A 15,193-nucleotide genomic window follows, 5' to 3' on the forward strand; every position below is an offset into this window, starting at 1 on the left:
CAAAACTTGAAGTTCCATGTTGAAGTGATGAATGTAATCGAAATGAAGATTATGATAAAGTTTCGGATTAATCATGTATTGATCCAATTCATTTACAACACCTTAAATGTTGATTCTTTCCTCATCTTCTTCATCATCTCATTGAATATACATTTAGTGTTGAATAAAAGGTTCTGTTCGGGGTGAAAATGGTTATTTAAGGTTAAATGAAGGAATAAAAGACGAAGATAAAGAGAGAAGAGATTAGTTTACTCTAATAATATCATCTTAACTAATAATATAATAGTGAAAGGTATTTCAATTTATCTTCCCTTCTCTTCTTATTTCACTTTATTCTTCTCTCTGTGAACATTTGCACAAAATGAGGATGATAATGGAAACAAAGAGAGAGAGAGAAATGATGAAAAGAAAGAAAGATGAAAAAAATATCATTCCAATCACGTAAATCTGATTGTCTTGCTTCATTTTAAACTGTTCACTTTTATTTACAAACTAACAGCTTTTATTTTTCCATCATAATCATCATCAGCATCATCATCGTCATTTAATAAACTGTGTGACTATTGTGTGTCTAACTATCAGTATGTGTGTTTACATGTAAATAATACGATCGAGAAAACAAATAAACTCTTTTTTTCTCTCTATTTTTTGTACTCTGTTCATTTTCCTTGTAAATACACCCTTATTGCCTTATTTTATTTCCAGTTTAGTCTGAAAAATTCAATGAACAATTCATTTTTTTATTCAACCAAATCACATACTTTTTATCTGTTGGTATGGAAACTTATGTTTTCCTTTGCTTACCGTCATTTGCTTGTTGATTCAAAACACAGAAACAGCTTTACGCTACTTTTCATCCTTAACCTAATAACACGATGCACATTGCAATCCACGTTAATCAAGTTAACTTTAATCAAACAATCACAAGGTATAATAATAAAGTTCAATACCAATTTGCCTTTTCCTTTTCCTTTTATTCTCTCTTTCTCTCTCTCTCTATTCAGTTAATTAGTTTTATTGGTCAATTGAAATTAAATTAAAGTCTCATTTAATCAATGTTTTTGTTTGCCTTTTCCCTGGTTCAATGGGTTAACCTATTCAGTTACTTCAATTGACCGCAAATTGAATAATTATTTAAAAGCAAACATTCGAGTGCTTTTCTCATTTCCTTGTCTATCATTGATTGTATCAAATTGATCAAAGATCAGAAATACCCAAGAGGAAAAGTTCCAATGTAAATATTCATGACTTTTGGTGGCTGCAGGCAAGTTCACCGAAAATTCATTTCGATGAAAAACCGATTATTAAAATGTTAAGTTTAACAAAAGTGAACCGATTATCGATGGAATACAAATTCACACTGATAAAATATTCATCGAATATTAGTCGAAATAATAGTTTCTCAAAGCAAATTGTGATAAAATTATATCTATACATATAGAATAATATGAAACTGGAAAAAAATGCCAACAAAAAACAAACCTTGCTTTGTTCATCAACATCACCTTTAAATAGTTGATAAAATAGTTAACCAAATGGAATTAAATATTATTGTTTCTGTGATTTCCGTATTGATGGATGTAGGTCAACAATAATAGTGAATGAAAATAGCGATGGTCTTACAATGACACGAAAAAGGACCATTCTCTTCATGTCAATTCAGAGACAAAGATAACTCAAGGTTGAAGATGAAAATGCGTCAACACATCAAAGAGCCATTGAAATCAATCAAAACAGTTGGTGATAATATTGTTAAAAAATTAGATGAAAACACCAAATGAAAGGGAAATCATTGCTCAAGATTTATCTGAATAAGCTGTGGTTAAAAATTATGTTACACAAAATTCTTTGGGCTATAACTCGATTGTTTTTCGATCAATTAATTTTATTTTAATTCCTTGAGATACCCTAAGGTCATAGCTTCTTTTGACATAAAATAATCCTCTGTCATTATTTTCGTTTCCTTTGGATTAGAGATTTATCATGAGGCGTTCGAAATACTCCGAATACAATTTTTTGCTCTTCGATTTCATCAAAAAGTAACACAAGAAAAAACAGAATAAATATTTTACTTTCTCATTGTGGTCAGTGTACCAATCCAATGCAAAGAAAACAAAAAGTTTACAAACAGAAATTGATTAAACAACACAAGCTTGAAACAAGCAATATTAACTCAAAGCATTACTATGAAAAAATAGCAATGGGTCTTGATGAACCAATGAATGTAAACGATAGTTTTATTGACTCGGATGATTAAGAACTTGATTAAATTTCAATGAGAAGACAAATAAATTAACCAATGTTAATTCAGGTTAAATACGATATCAATTTTTCCTATTCGATATACTCATATTGACCATCGATTGTCAATTTTAAGCTTTTTTCTAGTAAACTTGTTTTCGGTGAACTTACCTACAACTTCCTTGTTCACAACTGGAATAGTCAGTGTATAAGAATTTTTCACTTTTCGACTTTTCACTCGACAATTCATTTTGAATAAACTCTTATCTAACATTTGCCCAACGTTGAATGCAAAGTTTGAATCTATTTCAAGCTTTTCAAGTGCCATTGAGAGATAATGTTTTCCTCATTTTTTATCCTTGTTTTAACCTCGAAACATTTTTTCAAATGTAAATCTTGGTCATGGTGATAATGAGTTACATGTCATGAAGAGACGGCGACACAATGAATGATAATGATGACGATGATGTATTTGATAACAAAAAAGCAGCAATATAAAGAAACGAAACAAAACAAAGTCATTGATGAAAAAACAGTTAGAACGGTATATGAGTGCATAAGGTCATTGACAACAAGTTGGTTTGACCTTTTTTAGTTTTCTCTTTTTTCTTCGTGGTTACACGAAAATTGATTGAGGAAAAAACTGTCAGTACGATGTTCATCCCTTAATCATCTGCATTACGATATATTCATACGAGTTGTGCATGTCTGTGCAAGTGATGAAAATGGAAGAAGAAGAAAACACAAGTTAAGGTGTTGAGGTGTCTACACCATTTCTCCATTGGAATTCACGGTCTGTTGAAGAGAAAAGAAGAAAAAATGAAAAAAAAAATGTTCGTTGAATGTTGAACGTAGACAAGCAGATGGAACGTTCAAATGATGAAGTGATCTTGACGTAACAAATTTAAACCTGACTCACTTGTTTACCTCATCATTATCCACAAATGATTTATCATTCAACTCACCCATTCAGCTTTATTTTAACCGCCATCTTTTAATTTTATCATCATCTGTGTTTAACCCTTAATTCCCAATATTGAGTTTCAAGTTGATTCATAAGTCTCATAAGTTTACCCATTATTACATGGTAATACTTTGTACTAAAAGGTTGTCATTTGAAGATTTGAGTCGAGATTTTTGCATTGAATGTAGACAATTAGGGCATTTCATCAACTCTTATCTCTGTTCACTGTTATTCACCTTCTCAAGAAATGAATATTTTGTTCATCAGGAAATGGTTAATGTTAACGCTTTAATGGCAATCATTTTCATGGCTATTATCATTATTATAATGGATAATTTGTCTATTAATGTAAACCTTAACTCATATTTGGCTCACCTTTATCCCAAAGATCATCAAATTTACACTTATCAAGGTGTGTTTGCATTTTAAATTTTTAATGTTAAATTGATTGGAAGCGCAAAAAGAGAGGAAAAAAAAGTTTTAAATTGTTCCATTAAAACTGATGGCTCTATTGAGAAGTTGAATAATTTTGATAGGAAAAGATTTTGTCAACAAAATTGCCAATTCATTTACAATGAATTCACAAAAGAAGGCGAAAATTGTTAACAAATCTTGAAATAATCTTGAATAATTTTGAATAATTTAACCAAAATCTTAGCAGTGATTATTGATTATTTTTCAAAGGTTAATCGATAATCAAGACTGTTATGAGTAAAATGAATTAGCTAGTTTCTTGTTAAACCTGTATTTGCCTGCATTTCTTTGATTGGCAACCTTCAAATGTTATTACTAGGTGAACCAAAATTTGCGCTCATCATCCTCCATCTTTCTGGTCCTTTTCATCATCTTTACATTTTCCTCTTACAGTAAACATGTAATACAACGTTCGAAGTTTTTTTTTCATTTTCTCTTTTTTTCTACATTCATGTTCACCTTTAAAGAAGCTCAATCTGCTTTGAACCAATTTTAACTTTATCTTAACCAATCTGCTTTTCCCTATTTTCCTTGTCCCTCATTATCCACTTTTACTGATGCCCTTCTCATCATAAGCAAACTTTCCTTTTTTCATCAAACAAAATCTGTGTTTATTCATCATTAAATAGTGCCAATTGTAAAATTGTTAATTAACGTTTAAAAATATTTTTTCACTTGCAATATCCAAATGTAAATTCAACTCTAGTTAATAAGTGTCAATCATTCCCCAAACATTCATTTCAAACATTATTTTACAAACTTTCAACTCTAAACAAAATTTTGCCCAACATCCACTAAACTAATCAAATAGAGGGAAACTTTAATTTAACTAAAAGTCAATGGAAAATGTCAATTTTATTGAATACTGTTTATCCTGTCAATCCATTTAAATTGCATCTCCATTTCACTTGAATTTTACTTTAATCATTATTTCTTGTTCTTCTCGTTACAGGTATGTGCTTTTTCATATCATTATATTTTACATGCTTTTCTGGATTCATTACTGTTCAAAGGACTAACTTTCATCGAATGACCAAATGCAATTGAAAAACAATTTTCTCTACATTTTCTTCTGTTTATCGTTGACCCATTGGAATAACATGTAACTAAAAAATGATTTAAACTGACAATAAGTTGCCAGGTCACTGAGTTATCAATTTGTTTCCATATCCTTCAAGTTTCATGATCATTTTCAACTGATGATAACATTTCAATTGTTGACTCCAATAATGAACACACACAAGTTGAGATCTTTTCAGGTTATCTTTCGCTCTCTTTCCATCAAAGTATTAAATCATTTTTGTTCTCACTCAGAGTAACAATAAAAGCCCTGCTGATCCCAGTCAACACGAGTAATTGCTGCCTTTTGTCAACACCAACCAGCAGCATCAGCATCCATCCTGTAGCAGCGTAAAAAAAAGAAACATTGATTAATGTTCATCCAGCAACAGTTAAAGGAGTGTTAAAGTGGGAGTGAAGTTTATCTTCCTCCTATTCAAGGTTGATATCTGATGATAAATATAAATGAGCGAATCAGAATGAACCAGCAAAAAGTTCAACTCTTTTCATTGGGAAAATTTTTTCCATTTTTTCAACATTTTCTTCAATGAACATTTTCATTCATAAAATTTTTATTCACAATTTTCATTATTCTTCAGTTCTACTACTTGAATGTATTTATTCATGTAAAGAACCATTTTTTGGTGACATTTTTTTCTTCTTCCTTTTCACTGAAAGCTCATATTTTATCCTGAAGATGATGTTGAATCAACACAGAACCGGAAGAGCAAAAGCATCATCATGAAGCATCCTTTTTAAAATGATATTATCATTTTAATCACTTTAATAGTTTTTGTTTGTTGTTCAAGATCAACATTTCACTCTCTAATCTTCACTTTGAGTGAAAATTTAATCATAATAATGCCAATAATTATACTAATAGTGCGTTAATTTAGGTTAATTTAACGGCAACATTTTTCTATTCCCATGTTGCTTGATATTTTATCATTTTGAGTAAAGCTTTGTTTGAAGAAGAACAAGAAGAAAAGAAGAAGAAAAAAGTTGATAAAAATTGTTTTGCTTGGTTTGGCCTTAACAATCAGTGAATCTGAACATTGGTTAATCTCATTTCATACAATTTTTGTTTCATTCTGACAACTTGAAACTTTCATCTTATCTTGAATTATCTCAAGACTCTAACGAAATGCTTTTTAGCCATCATCATTCGCATTATTTTCTCACCAATCTTCCTCTCTCTTCATCTTGTTCCCTTTCGCTTCATCTTCTCCTCTGTTGTTCCTCATTTTTAGGAAAGTAATTTTCATAATGGTTATCAGGATAAGTGGTCATATAATTGGGATGATTTTTTTGCATCATTTTCTCTTCTTCTTCTTTTGTAGACTTTTGTCTGAATATTTCTATGTATAAATGTATTTGTTTGAAAAGTCAGGATCAATGCTATTCTTTTGCTTCTTTTTTTATTGGGATTTTTTGCTGATCTAAAATGAACTAGAAATCGGATTACGAGTTTTCTCTCCCTTTCTCTCTTCCCTCTTCTTCTGTCCAAATGCTGCTCTTTTCATATCAAAACATATTCACAGTGTTACAATAAAACTCGATCAAGTGCTAAAGGCATTATTAGAAGGTGAAAATGTGTGTGTTTTTTGAAGACCAAATTATATTTTGGGATGAAACAAGCTCAGGCGGACTTTTGTTTTCCTTCATTTTCTCATGTTTTCCAATCACTCCTCGGAGGAAACTAAAGACTAAATAATCAAAGTAAAGAGATGGAAAAGACGAGGGTAACAAAAAAAAGTAAGAGATGGTTAAAAGAATGAACAACAATTGATAGACAGTGGCGAAAGAAGATAAATAGCGAAATGGAAAAAGAAGATGAAGATGAAGAAGAAGATGTAGAAAAAGAAAGAAAAGATTGTGAGAAATGATGAGGAGAACAAAAAAAAAGAAGAAGAAAAAGACAGGAAAAGAAGATGAAAAGTGGCAATGAGTTTGAGTTTCCATGTGTTTGGAGGTGAATATAAAGATGCATGGGAAGATTCTGAACATTCTGAACTATTCATTTCTTCTTCTTCTTCTTCAATGAAAATGTTAGACCTATAAGGTTTCCCTTTGAACATCTTAAACTCCTTCGAGGATTTTTTGCTTCCAAATACCTTTTATAGAACACCTTATAGAAATAGAGAAATAAGATGATGATGAAGGAGGAGGAAAAAGAAGGAGAATGAAGATGAAGAAGATGAAGATGAAATAAGTAAGGAATGGAATCACATATCTTATAAACAAAAATACAGAGCATAAAACTGACACAAACAAGCGCATTGGTTTTCTCAGTTTCTCTTCATGTAACTGTTTCTCTCTTCTCTTCCTTCCGAAATACAATAGTAATCGTTAAATGATGAGAATTCATGTTTAATATAAAGGTAAACAGTGTTCAGTTATCATCATTATCATCATCAGTTTTCTTTCATCTTTGTCTTGTTCGCTCCTTCACTTAATTGTAATATATTTATTTTCACTGCTCAATGATAAAGAGCAGAGTTATTATAACATTGTAATGAAACAAAAATGAAATAAAATAAATGAAAAAGATGAGTTTTAGGGTTGTTTCTGTTAACAAAACCATATTTCACTTTGCTCTGTTTCTTGACCAGTTATCATGTTATCCAGTTGTATCATCTTTTATCCCGTCACTATCTAGAATCATCAATCAGTCCAACGCATTTCAACCCTTTCCTTTCAACTCGAATAGACACAAAACAACAAAAAAGAGAAACTTGTTAAACTCGAAATCATTTTTTCCTCTTTTCTTCCTTACAATTCATTTGCATTTTAAATCAACTATTTTTGCTCAACAAATTAAAACATTAATGAGTGGTTCAAGTTTGTGTTTAAAATTTGATTTAGAAATGAAAAGTTGTGCAAATTCAATTAGAATGAAGTGAAAAAAAAGTTATTCCTGCGGCTATCTGATAATACTTGACTGATAATGTCTGAATGGTAAATAATGGTAATGATGATTAGTGATGAACACTGAAGTATAAGGGAAAATGATGGCTTCTCTTTTTTTCCTCTTTTGATGCATTTCTCTTGTTTCCCTTAAAATATTTGTCCAAAGTGCAGAGAGTTGTTAATGTCCACAAAATAAATTTCCGGAGGCAATAATTGTTGAAATATTGTAAATATTGATTGAAACAGAAAATCACATGAGATATTAAGGTGTTGTTACCGGGAAGAAGAAGAAGAAGGTGAATGTTGGCAAAATGAGGAAAAATATTAACAGTCGATGATGCTCTTTCACCGTGTATGATATATTGTGTCAAGATGAGTTTTGATTATATCAACTGATAATTCACAAAGAACGGCGAAAAAATGGGAAATTTTATAAACATTATCAAGTACAGGGAAGGTAAAGTGTACAAGTCCATCATCATCATCATCTTATTCCTCTTCATCTTTTTTGTTGTCTTGTTGAGCAAAAAAAAACATTGACAGCAAAAAATCACAAGAAAAATCTTTTATTTATGTCACATTAGACTATATTTATTTTTATTATTGAAACTATTTTTTGCCTTTTCCACAGTTTTTTTTTCCTCTTTGCTTGTTTTTTCTTGCTCTCATTTGGTTTGCTTTCAAACTCTAATCGTTAAGATGTTTTGTTTGTTTGCAAATGGGATGCTGATGATGATGATGTGTGTGTATGATGATAATGATTATGATGCTGTTTATCTTCACTGTGACTGTTTACCTGTTTACCTGTTTACTGTTTTTATCTTTTCCCTGTTTTCCTCATTTTCATCATTTGTGTTTAAAACTGATTTGCTAGATTTTCTCGATTTTAGACTAAAAAATTTTCAACTTCTGTAATCTTCTGACATCTTCTTTTGCTTCATCATTTTTCCATCTCAAGAAAAAGTAAACTTTTCTCATTGTCTTTTTCTTATCATCTACGTCTTTCTTCTGAAATCCCCATTGAGTCCTCATCGTTATCTATCATGATTTAGAATGAAATTGATGCAACACAAAGTTCTTCATCAACATCATCTCTCTTGCAATTTCTTTTTCCCTTTTCTCTTTAAAATCACAAAATTCACAATTCTCATTCACAACTCTTTCCACTCTTTATTTATCTTCTTCTTTTTTTGCTGTAAAAACTTTTAACGCTTTCCTTCAACTTTATTTGCACTACAGTCTACAGTATCATTATCAACATCAGTATCATCATTATCTTAAAAAGTTGAAACCAAAGGGGAAAACATAAATTAAAGCCTTTCTCTTTCATTGCATATTCATACCTCGAATTGTTAGTACAATAACTCACTTTCAATGTGCATTATAAGCCTGATTAAAGATAAATGCTTATTCAGAGCCTGAAGAGGAGAGAAGCAAAGTTAAGTTAAACTTTAAACAGTTGCTTTTGTACTCTTTACCAATTAAAAAGATGAAGAGCAATAATGGACGAGGAAAAAAAAAGAGAATGATGAAGATGAAGGAAAAAGATGTTTGCACGATATAAGCCGTTAACTCGACTCTATTGTAGTTCAACTGATGTGATGATTGACAGCCATGTAAGTTTTGCCTTTTTACTTTCCTCAAGTCAATTTTCAGCTCTTCTCCTCCTTTTATACCACTTTTTACTCGTTTAAATTGAAAATTAGCGAATAACTTGGAAACTGAAAAGATGAACATTTCTTCTTCTTCTTCTTCTTCTCAAAAAGGTAAATTTAATAGAAAAATTTTGTCTGCAAAGAAAAGGTGAAAAGGTTGAATTTTTTTGCAACTTCTATTGAAACATTGAGAAGATGCACTTTGTAAAGAGGAAAAATGTTGAATCTTGTTTTTTCCCTCCATTCTTTTCTCGCTTTCAATGGTGAACTTTATCGCCGTCAATTCATTGACCCTGGTTAAGGTGGAACTTTGGAAATGTTGATTTCTCTTTGCGAACTGAACCTTCAACTTTCACTGTTTAATCCTCGGAAAAAAACTGTGACATTATATTGATCCAACATCCGGTTGACCGGTTTTTCGCCTTCTTTTTACCCAATTTCGTCGATTCTATTTTTGGTTGTTTGCCAACAAATTTGGTTGCAACATTAGATAAGATTTACTGTAAAGCGCAAGCAAAAATGCTTCTCTTCTGTTTACTTAAACTAGAAACTGTATTCTGACATTGACTGAATGAAAAGGAAGTTTCATTCATTTTTCAGTTGAATTTTTCTTATTATCTTTTCTTATAGTTTCACATGTTTTCCATTCTTTTCATCTTCTCCTCATCATTGGCAATAAACAACAATGACTGGCATGATTATGAAAATGATGAAACGATATGCAAAGATAAAGCGCTCGATGTAATTGAACGATTGAACAATTGGTTTACAGCTAATAATTGACTTTAAACCAATCACTATTTACTCGTCTATTTTGCATTCATTTAAATTTACATTGTTTACATGATTAACTTCAATTGGCTTAACTTGTCAGAGTCAAGATGAAGCCAATAGATGTTGAGTTAATAATGAAAAACGGAACCCAAACATTTGAATATCTGGGATAAAGAAACAATTAAATGGCTCTTGAAACTATTGACAACAAATGTCAAGTAAATTGTCATCATAATTGCAATTAAAATAGACACAAGTAAATGATACGATTACATTAGTCAACATTCATTGTTACCAAACAGTGTTCACTTGTGAGCTCAACTTTTCCAGCAACTATTTAGTCTTCTTCTCAACTCATTTTCTTTATCATTTATTTTTCTTCTTATTCATCTTGTTTGCATCTTCTCTTTCACAGTCGACCATTAATTTGCATAGGAATGAGAAGTTAATGAAGTGTAAGATTGGAATCTGAAAGAAGGGAAAAACAGCTCAAACTCTCATTGGGTTAGTACTGAAAAGAGTGGAAGATGGAAGAAGAAGAAAAGGAAGAAAAGGAAGACAAAGTTGAAAGTAAAAGCAACCCGAGATGAAGATAAAGGGAAAGTGGCAGAAAGAAGATGCTTTACCGTTATTTTCATCATCTTTCAATACTTTTTTTCCACCTAAAATTTCCTTTCCATTTTCATCTCTTTTTCTGTCTTCTCATCTCTTTTCATCTCATTTTTTCTGATTGGTGTAACGAGAAACATTCTTGAAATACCTTTTTCCATCATTTCTTTATATTTTTCTTTCATCTTTATCTGCATTTCCATTTGATCCGGGTGATGATGAAAATGATGAAACAGTGAAACAGGGTCTTCGCCTTGAGAAGGAAGCTTAAGATGGTGAAACAGAAGAAGATGAAGAAATAAAGAGGCTAAGAAAAGTACAGGATTCATCTGATTCTCTAATGAATCTGCTAAAAATGCTTGTTATCATCATTTTGCTCTTCTCAGCCTCTCTCTTGAACTTGACAAGATGCTTGTACTGCAAGTTATCTATTAAAAAGGGGTTAGAATAACATTGAAAATAAAGACTTACTCGACTATTACGAACACAACAAGAAATGTATCAACTTGATTCACATCAGTCTCATCATCCTTCTCTTCATCCTTCTTATTATCCGGACTGCAATTACTTTTAATATGATAGTGCAAGTTGATGAAAAGGCGACTATTTTTCCCTTCCAATTTATCCTTAAACTTTTACTTTTTCTGTGAAACAAAAAAGTTGTGTTCTTAATGTCCTTTCCTCTAATTTAATCTCTTGTTACTTTCAAGACAACTTTCCTCTCAATTCAAAGCAACCCATCATGAAGCATGAAAAATACTGTCAAAATGTCCATCACAAAGGATAATCTTTTTCTTTACCATCAATTGCTTCTGATTTCTCCATGAAAAAAAGAAAAGAATTAAAATGAAAAGATGAAACTTTCAAAATTGAAATGAAAAGGTAATCATAAATATTGATATTGTCTGATAAACAAATAATAGTTGAATGTACAACTTGTGTGAGTATAAATAGGAATATATTTGTAATAATAATTTTAAATGAAACATAATGTATTCTTGGTTGGACAGTTATTTGCTCTCACTTAAATGGGTTTTTGAAAAAAAAACATTTGATTGATTGAAAAGTTCATTGAAGCATCAAAATTGTTTCAACGCAACTTTATTCTCATACATTTTCTGTGAGCATTTGTTTTGCCATTCAATAACGGATAATTCACGTGAAAATGGATTCACAAGATGATCATGTAAGATGAAGAAAAAAGATGAGAAAAAAGAAAATTCTCTCTGAAAGAAAGCATATTTGTTTAGCCAACAGATATTGATATATTATATTTATTATTGATATCATTTTCAATGTAAAGATAACTGTCCATTTTGCATGCTATTCAACCAAATATGATGAGAGATCATCTTGAGCGAACAAGAAAAGAGAAAAGTTTTTCTTCTCATTTCTTATTATCATGTTTTCGATGAAATTATTTTTCTTTTTCTCGTTACATTCCTTTGTGACTTGGTCATCATCTTTCTTCTTCACTTGATCTGAGAATCTTGAGAAAAAGAAACATATGAAGAAGAAGAAAAAAGTTGATTTTGTTGTTTGTTGTTCATCTTGTGACTGGACAAAGGGATACTCGAATGAATGTTTACAGGCGAAAAATGATAATCTTGATGATTATGATGATTCCAAGTTATGATGGAATGAAAATGAGTGGAAAAAAGATTATCATTCTTGAACTATTTTTCTTCTTCTTCTTTCCCGTCTTTTAATGGTTAATGTAGGTTAAAAAATAAAGAGTCAAATAACTCGATTTTTTGGACAATTTGAAATTTATTCCCTTGTTGTTACCATCATCAAGATGATCATCTTCCAACATTGAACATTCACTTTAACCAATAATCATTTTGGTCTAAAATTTTTCCTGTGGTTTCTTCTTCTTCTCATCCATTCCTCTTTCCATCTTCATCTCTCTCTCTCTCTCTCCTTGAGGTTGACCATCAACATTATCATGTTTTTCATCCCTATCACTATCATGATGATCAAATGGATTTACCATTTAAAAATCACTGGTTAACTGGTTATTTCAAAACCATTCCTCTTCTTCTTCATCCATTCACTCATCATCATCATACCAAACCTTTTCTCTGCTTTTGCCTACAGTTTATTGTTCAACTGATGATAATGATGATGATGATGTTTTCAGTGGTGATCAAATTGAGAAAAGCTTTTTACTTGAAAAAAAGTTGAATTGTGATGAAGAGTGAAAAAACCTTGAATTTTTATACTTAGAGGTTTACCGAATCACTTATTTCGGGTTTCAACGTTAATCTTCATTTCTCTTTGACTTGATCATCTTTTCATCTCTTCACCTCACTTTTGCCCATCAAAAGTTGATCAGCTTTTCGCTCATCTCTTTCCAATCTTTCAAATCTCTCATCAACATTGAACCATTGTACAACTTTGTCATCCCTCATCAGTCTCAACCTTTTTTAAAACTCATTTTTCCACTCTTACAACATCATCTTCATTATCATCTTTGCTCATTGTCATTATCCTTTAGTCCTGTCCACTGTTGATATTACACTTTTCAATCTTGTCCTTTTAGTTGTTGCTGTTGTCCGACTATCCATTGTTACTTCATCTTTCAGGAAGAGCAAAAATAAACTTCCTCTTTTGCATCCTTCCTCTGTCTCTTCTCTCTCTCTCTCTCTCTTTCCATTTTCATCATTAACGAACAATTTCTTTTTGCTTTATCCTTTTCTCTTCTTCCTTTTCTGCTCATCAGTTGCATTATCATCATCATCATTTACAGTCTAAATCTGAACAATAATCTTTTCCTTTAACTTTCAATTTCAATTAATTAATAATTTTCACTCTTCTCATCCCTTTCCATCATCCATTTCATCATTCATTTCATCATTATAAATCATACTTTTACTTAACTTTAAGCTTTAAAATAATGAAAAACATTTTCTTTTCACTTTCATCAATAAATTCCATATTATATTAAGTATTTTCACTCGCCATTATCATCATCATTTCATGACCATTTCAGAAGAAATATTTCATACTTGTTCATCTTCTTTCATCTTCTCTATCAATTTACAGTTGAAACTATTCAGTTTATCTTTTCAATTACACTTTTTTTTCTCTCTCTTCTCAAGTTATTGTCCTCGAGCTGATTACTTCCATTGTCTTCATCATTTTGAAACTTCTTTTTTTTTCATCACAACTTTTTTTTCTTCATTTCATGTTCACCCTTATTCTGGCTCAATTGTTAACAATTCACTTTGATAACCAATTCTGCATTTCATAGTCTAGTTGATCATTGTTACTTGACTCTTCATTTTTTCATCTTTTTCCTTGCCTCAGCATAATCATCATCTTCTTCCTCCCTCTCAATGCCCAGTTTTTTGTCTCTTTTCTTACCCAATTTTTGTCCTTCTTTTTGTGTCTTCTTCTGTCTACGTTGCTGCTTGGATGACTTAAGATCCCCTCAAGAATTCAAAGTTGTCATAGTTTCTCTTCATCATCACCATCATCTTCTTACTTGTCCCTTGCTCTTGCAACAAACACTATGAACAGTGTGCCAATGGGCTTAATGATGCGTACATTCACATTGAGATTGAGTGCGTGTAAAAAGCAAGTCCAAAAAAAGTCCTTTTCCTATCGGATGTTTTTCAGATTGTCTTATGGATCTATGAGTTTTTGCTTTCCTTTGCTTTTTTTTCTTCAATCGATTTTTTCTTCTTCCTTTTCCTCTCTCTCTCTCTCTTCTCTGTATCTTCTCACTCGTCACTCGTCATCCTCATCATCATCTTTGATTTTCATTCATCCTTATCACATTGATCTTATTCCATACTGATGCATCACTTTTTTCCTCTTCTTTTCATTTTCCTCTCTTTCTCCAAGTTTCAACTTCCTTTTCTTTCTATTATCATCATTATCTTCTCTGGTCATCTTCGTTCATCTCTTCGTCCTCGACTAACAACATTTCCCTCTCTTGCCCATTCCACCCGAGAAAAGTCGATATTTACATTTTTCCCCAATCAAAAAGAGCATCAAATAAGGTCACCCCTCGAACCAAGTCTTACATCTGAATCAGCTGGAGATAGAGAAAAGCAGAAAAGACGAAACTCTTTATCTCTATCATGATAATAATGATCACAATCATAATGAACCTTTTTGTCCTCTTTTTTTATCGATGATAAAAAAAACCTTGAACCACATAATAATAGCCTTAGTAGGTTATGAACACAAACAACAACAATATTCACACCAATAATCATGAAGAGGAGAGACAAAAAAACACAAAATAGGAAAACAAAATGTTTCAGTAGCTTCTTCTTTCATCTCAAGATAACTTTGAATTAAAGGTTATTCCTTGATTATTATCACTCTGCTCATCATCATTAACAATGATTACCAATTGAATGTCACACCTTTTTCGATTGGAAACCTTTAGGGAATCATCTCATCTTGTTGACTCACAGGTACATATTATCACTGACTAAACTACCGAATGCTTTTTTCATCTTCTTCTTCCTAATCTTCTTTACTATAAAAG

At 31.2% G+C, this 15,193-nt stretch overlaps 1 protein-coding gene across 1 annotated transcript in view; it reads left to right on the forward strand.

Annotated features, from left to right (window-relative positions):
- exd (PBX homeobox extradenticle) overlaps nucleotides 1–15,193 on the forward strand; it is a 52,583-nt gene that overhangs the window by 13,170 nt on the left and 24,220 nt on the right. The window lies entirely within an intron of this gene.

This window comes from Tetranychus urticae, chromosome 1 (genome assembly GCF_039701765.1).
Source record: "Tetranychus urticae isolate SD_2017Ah chromosome 1, NJAU_TeUrti_SD_1.0, whole genome shotgun sequence".
Lineage (NCBI taxonomy): Eukaryota > Metazoa > Arthropoda > Arachnida > Trombidiformes > Tetranychidae > Tetranychus > Tetranychus urticae.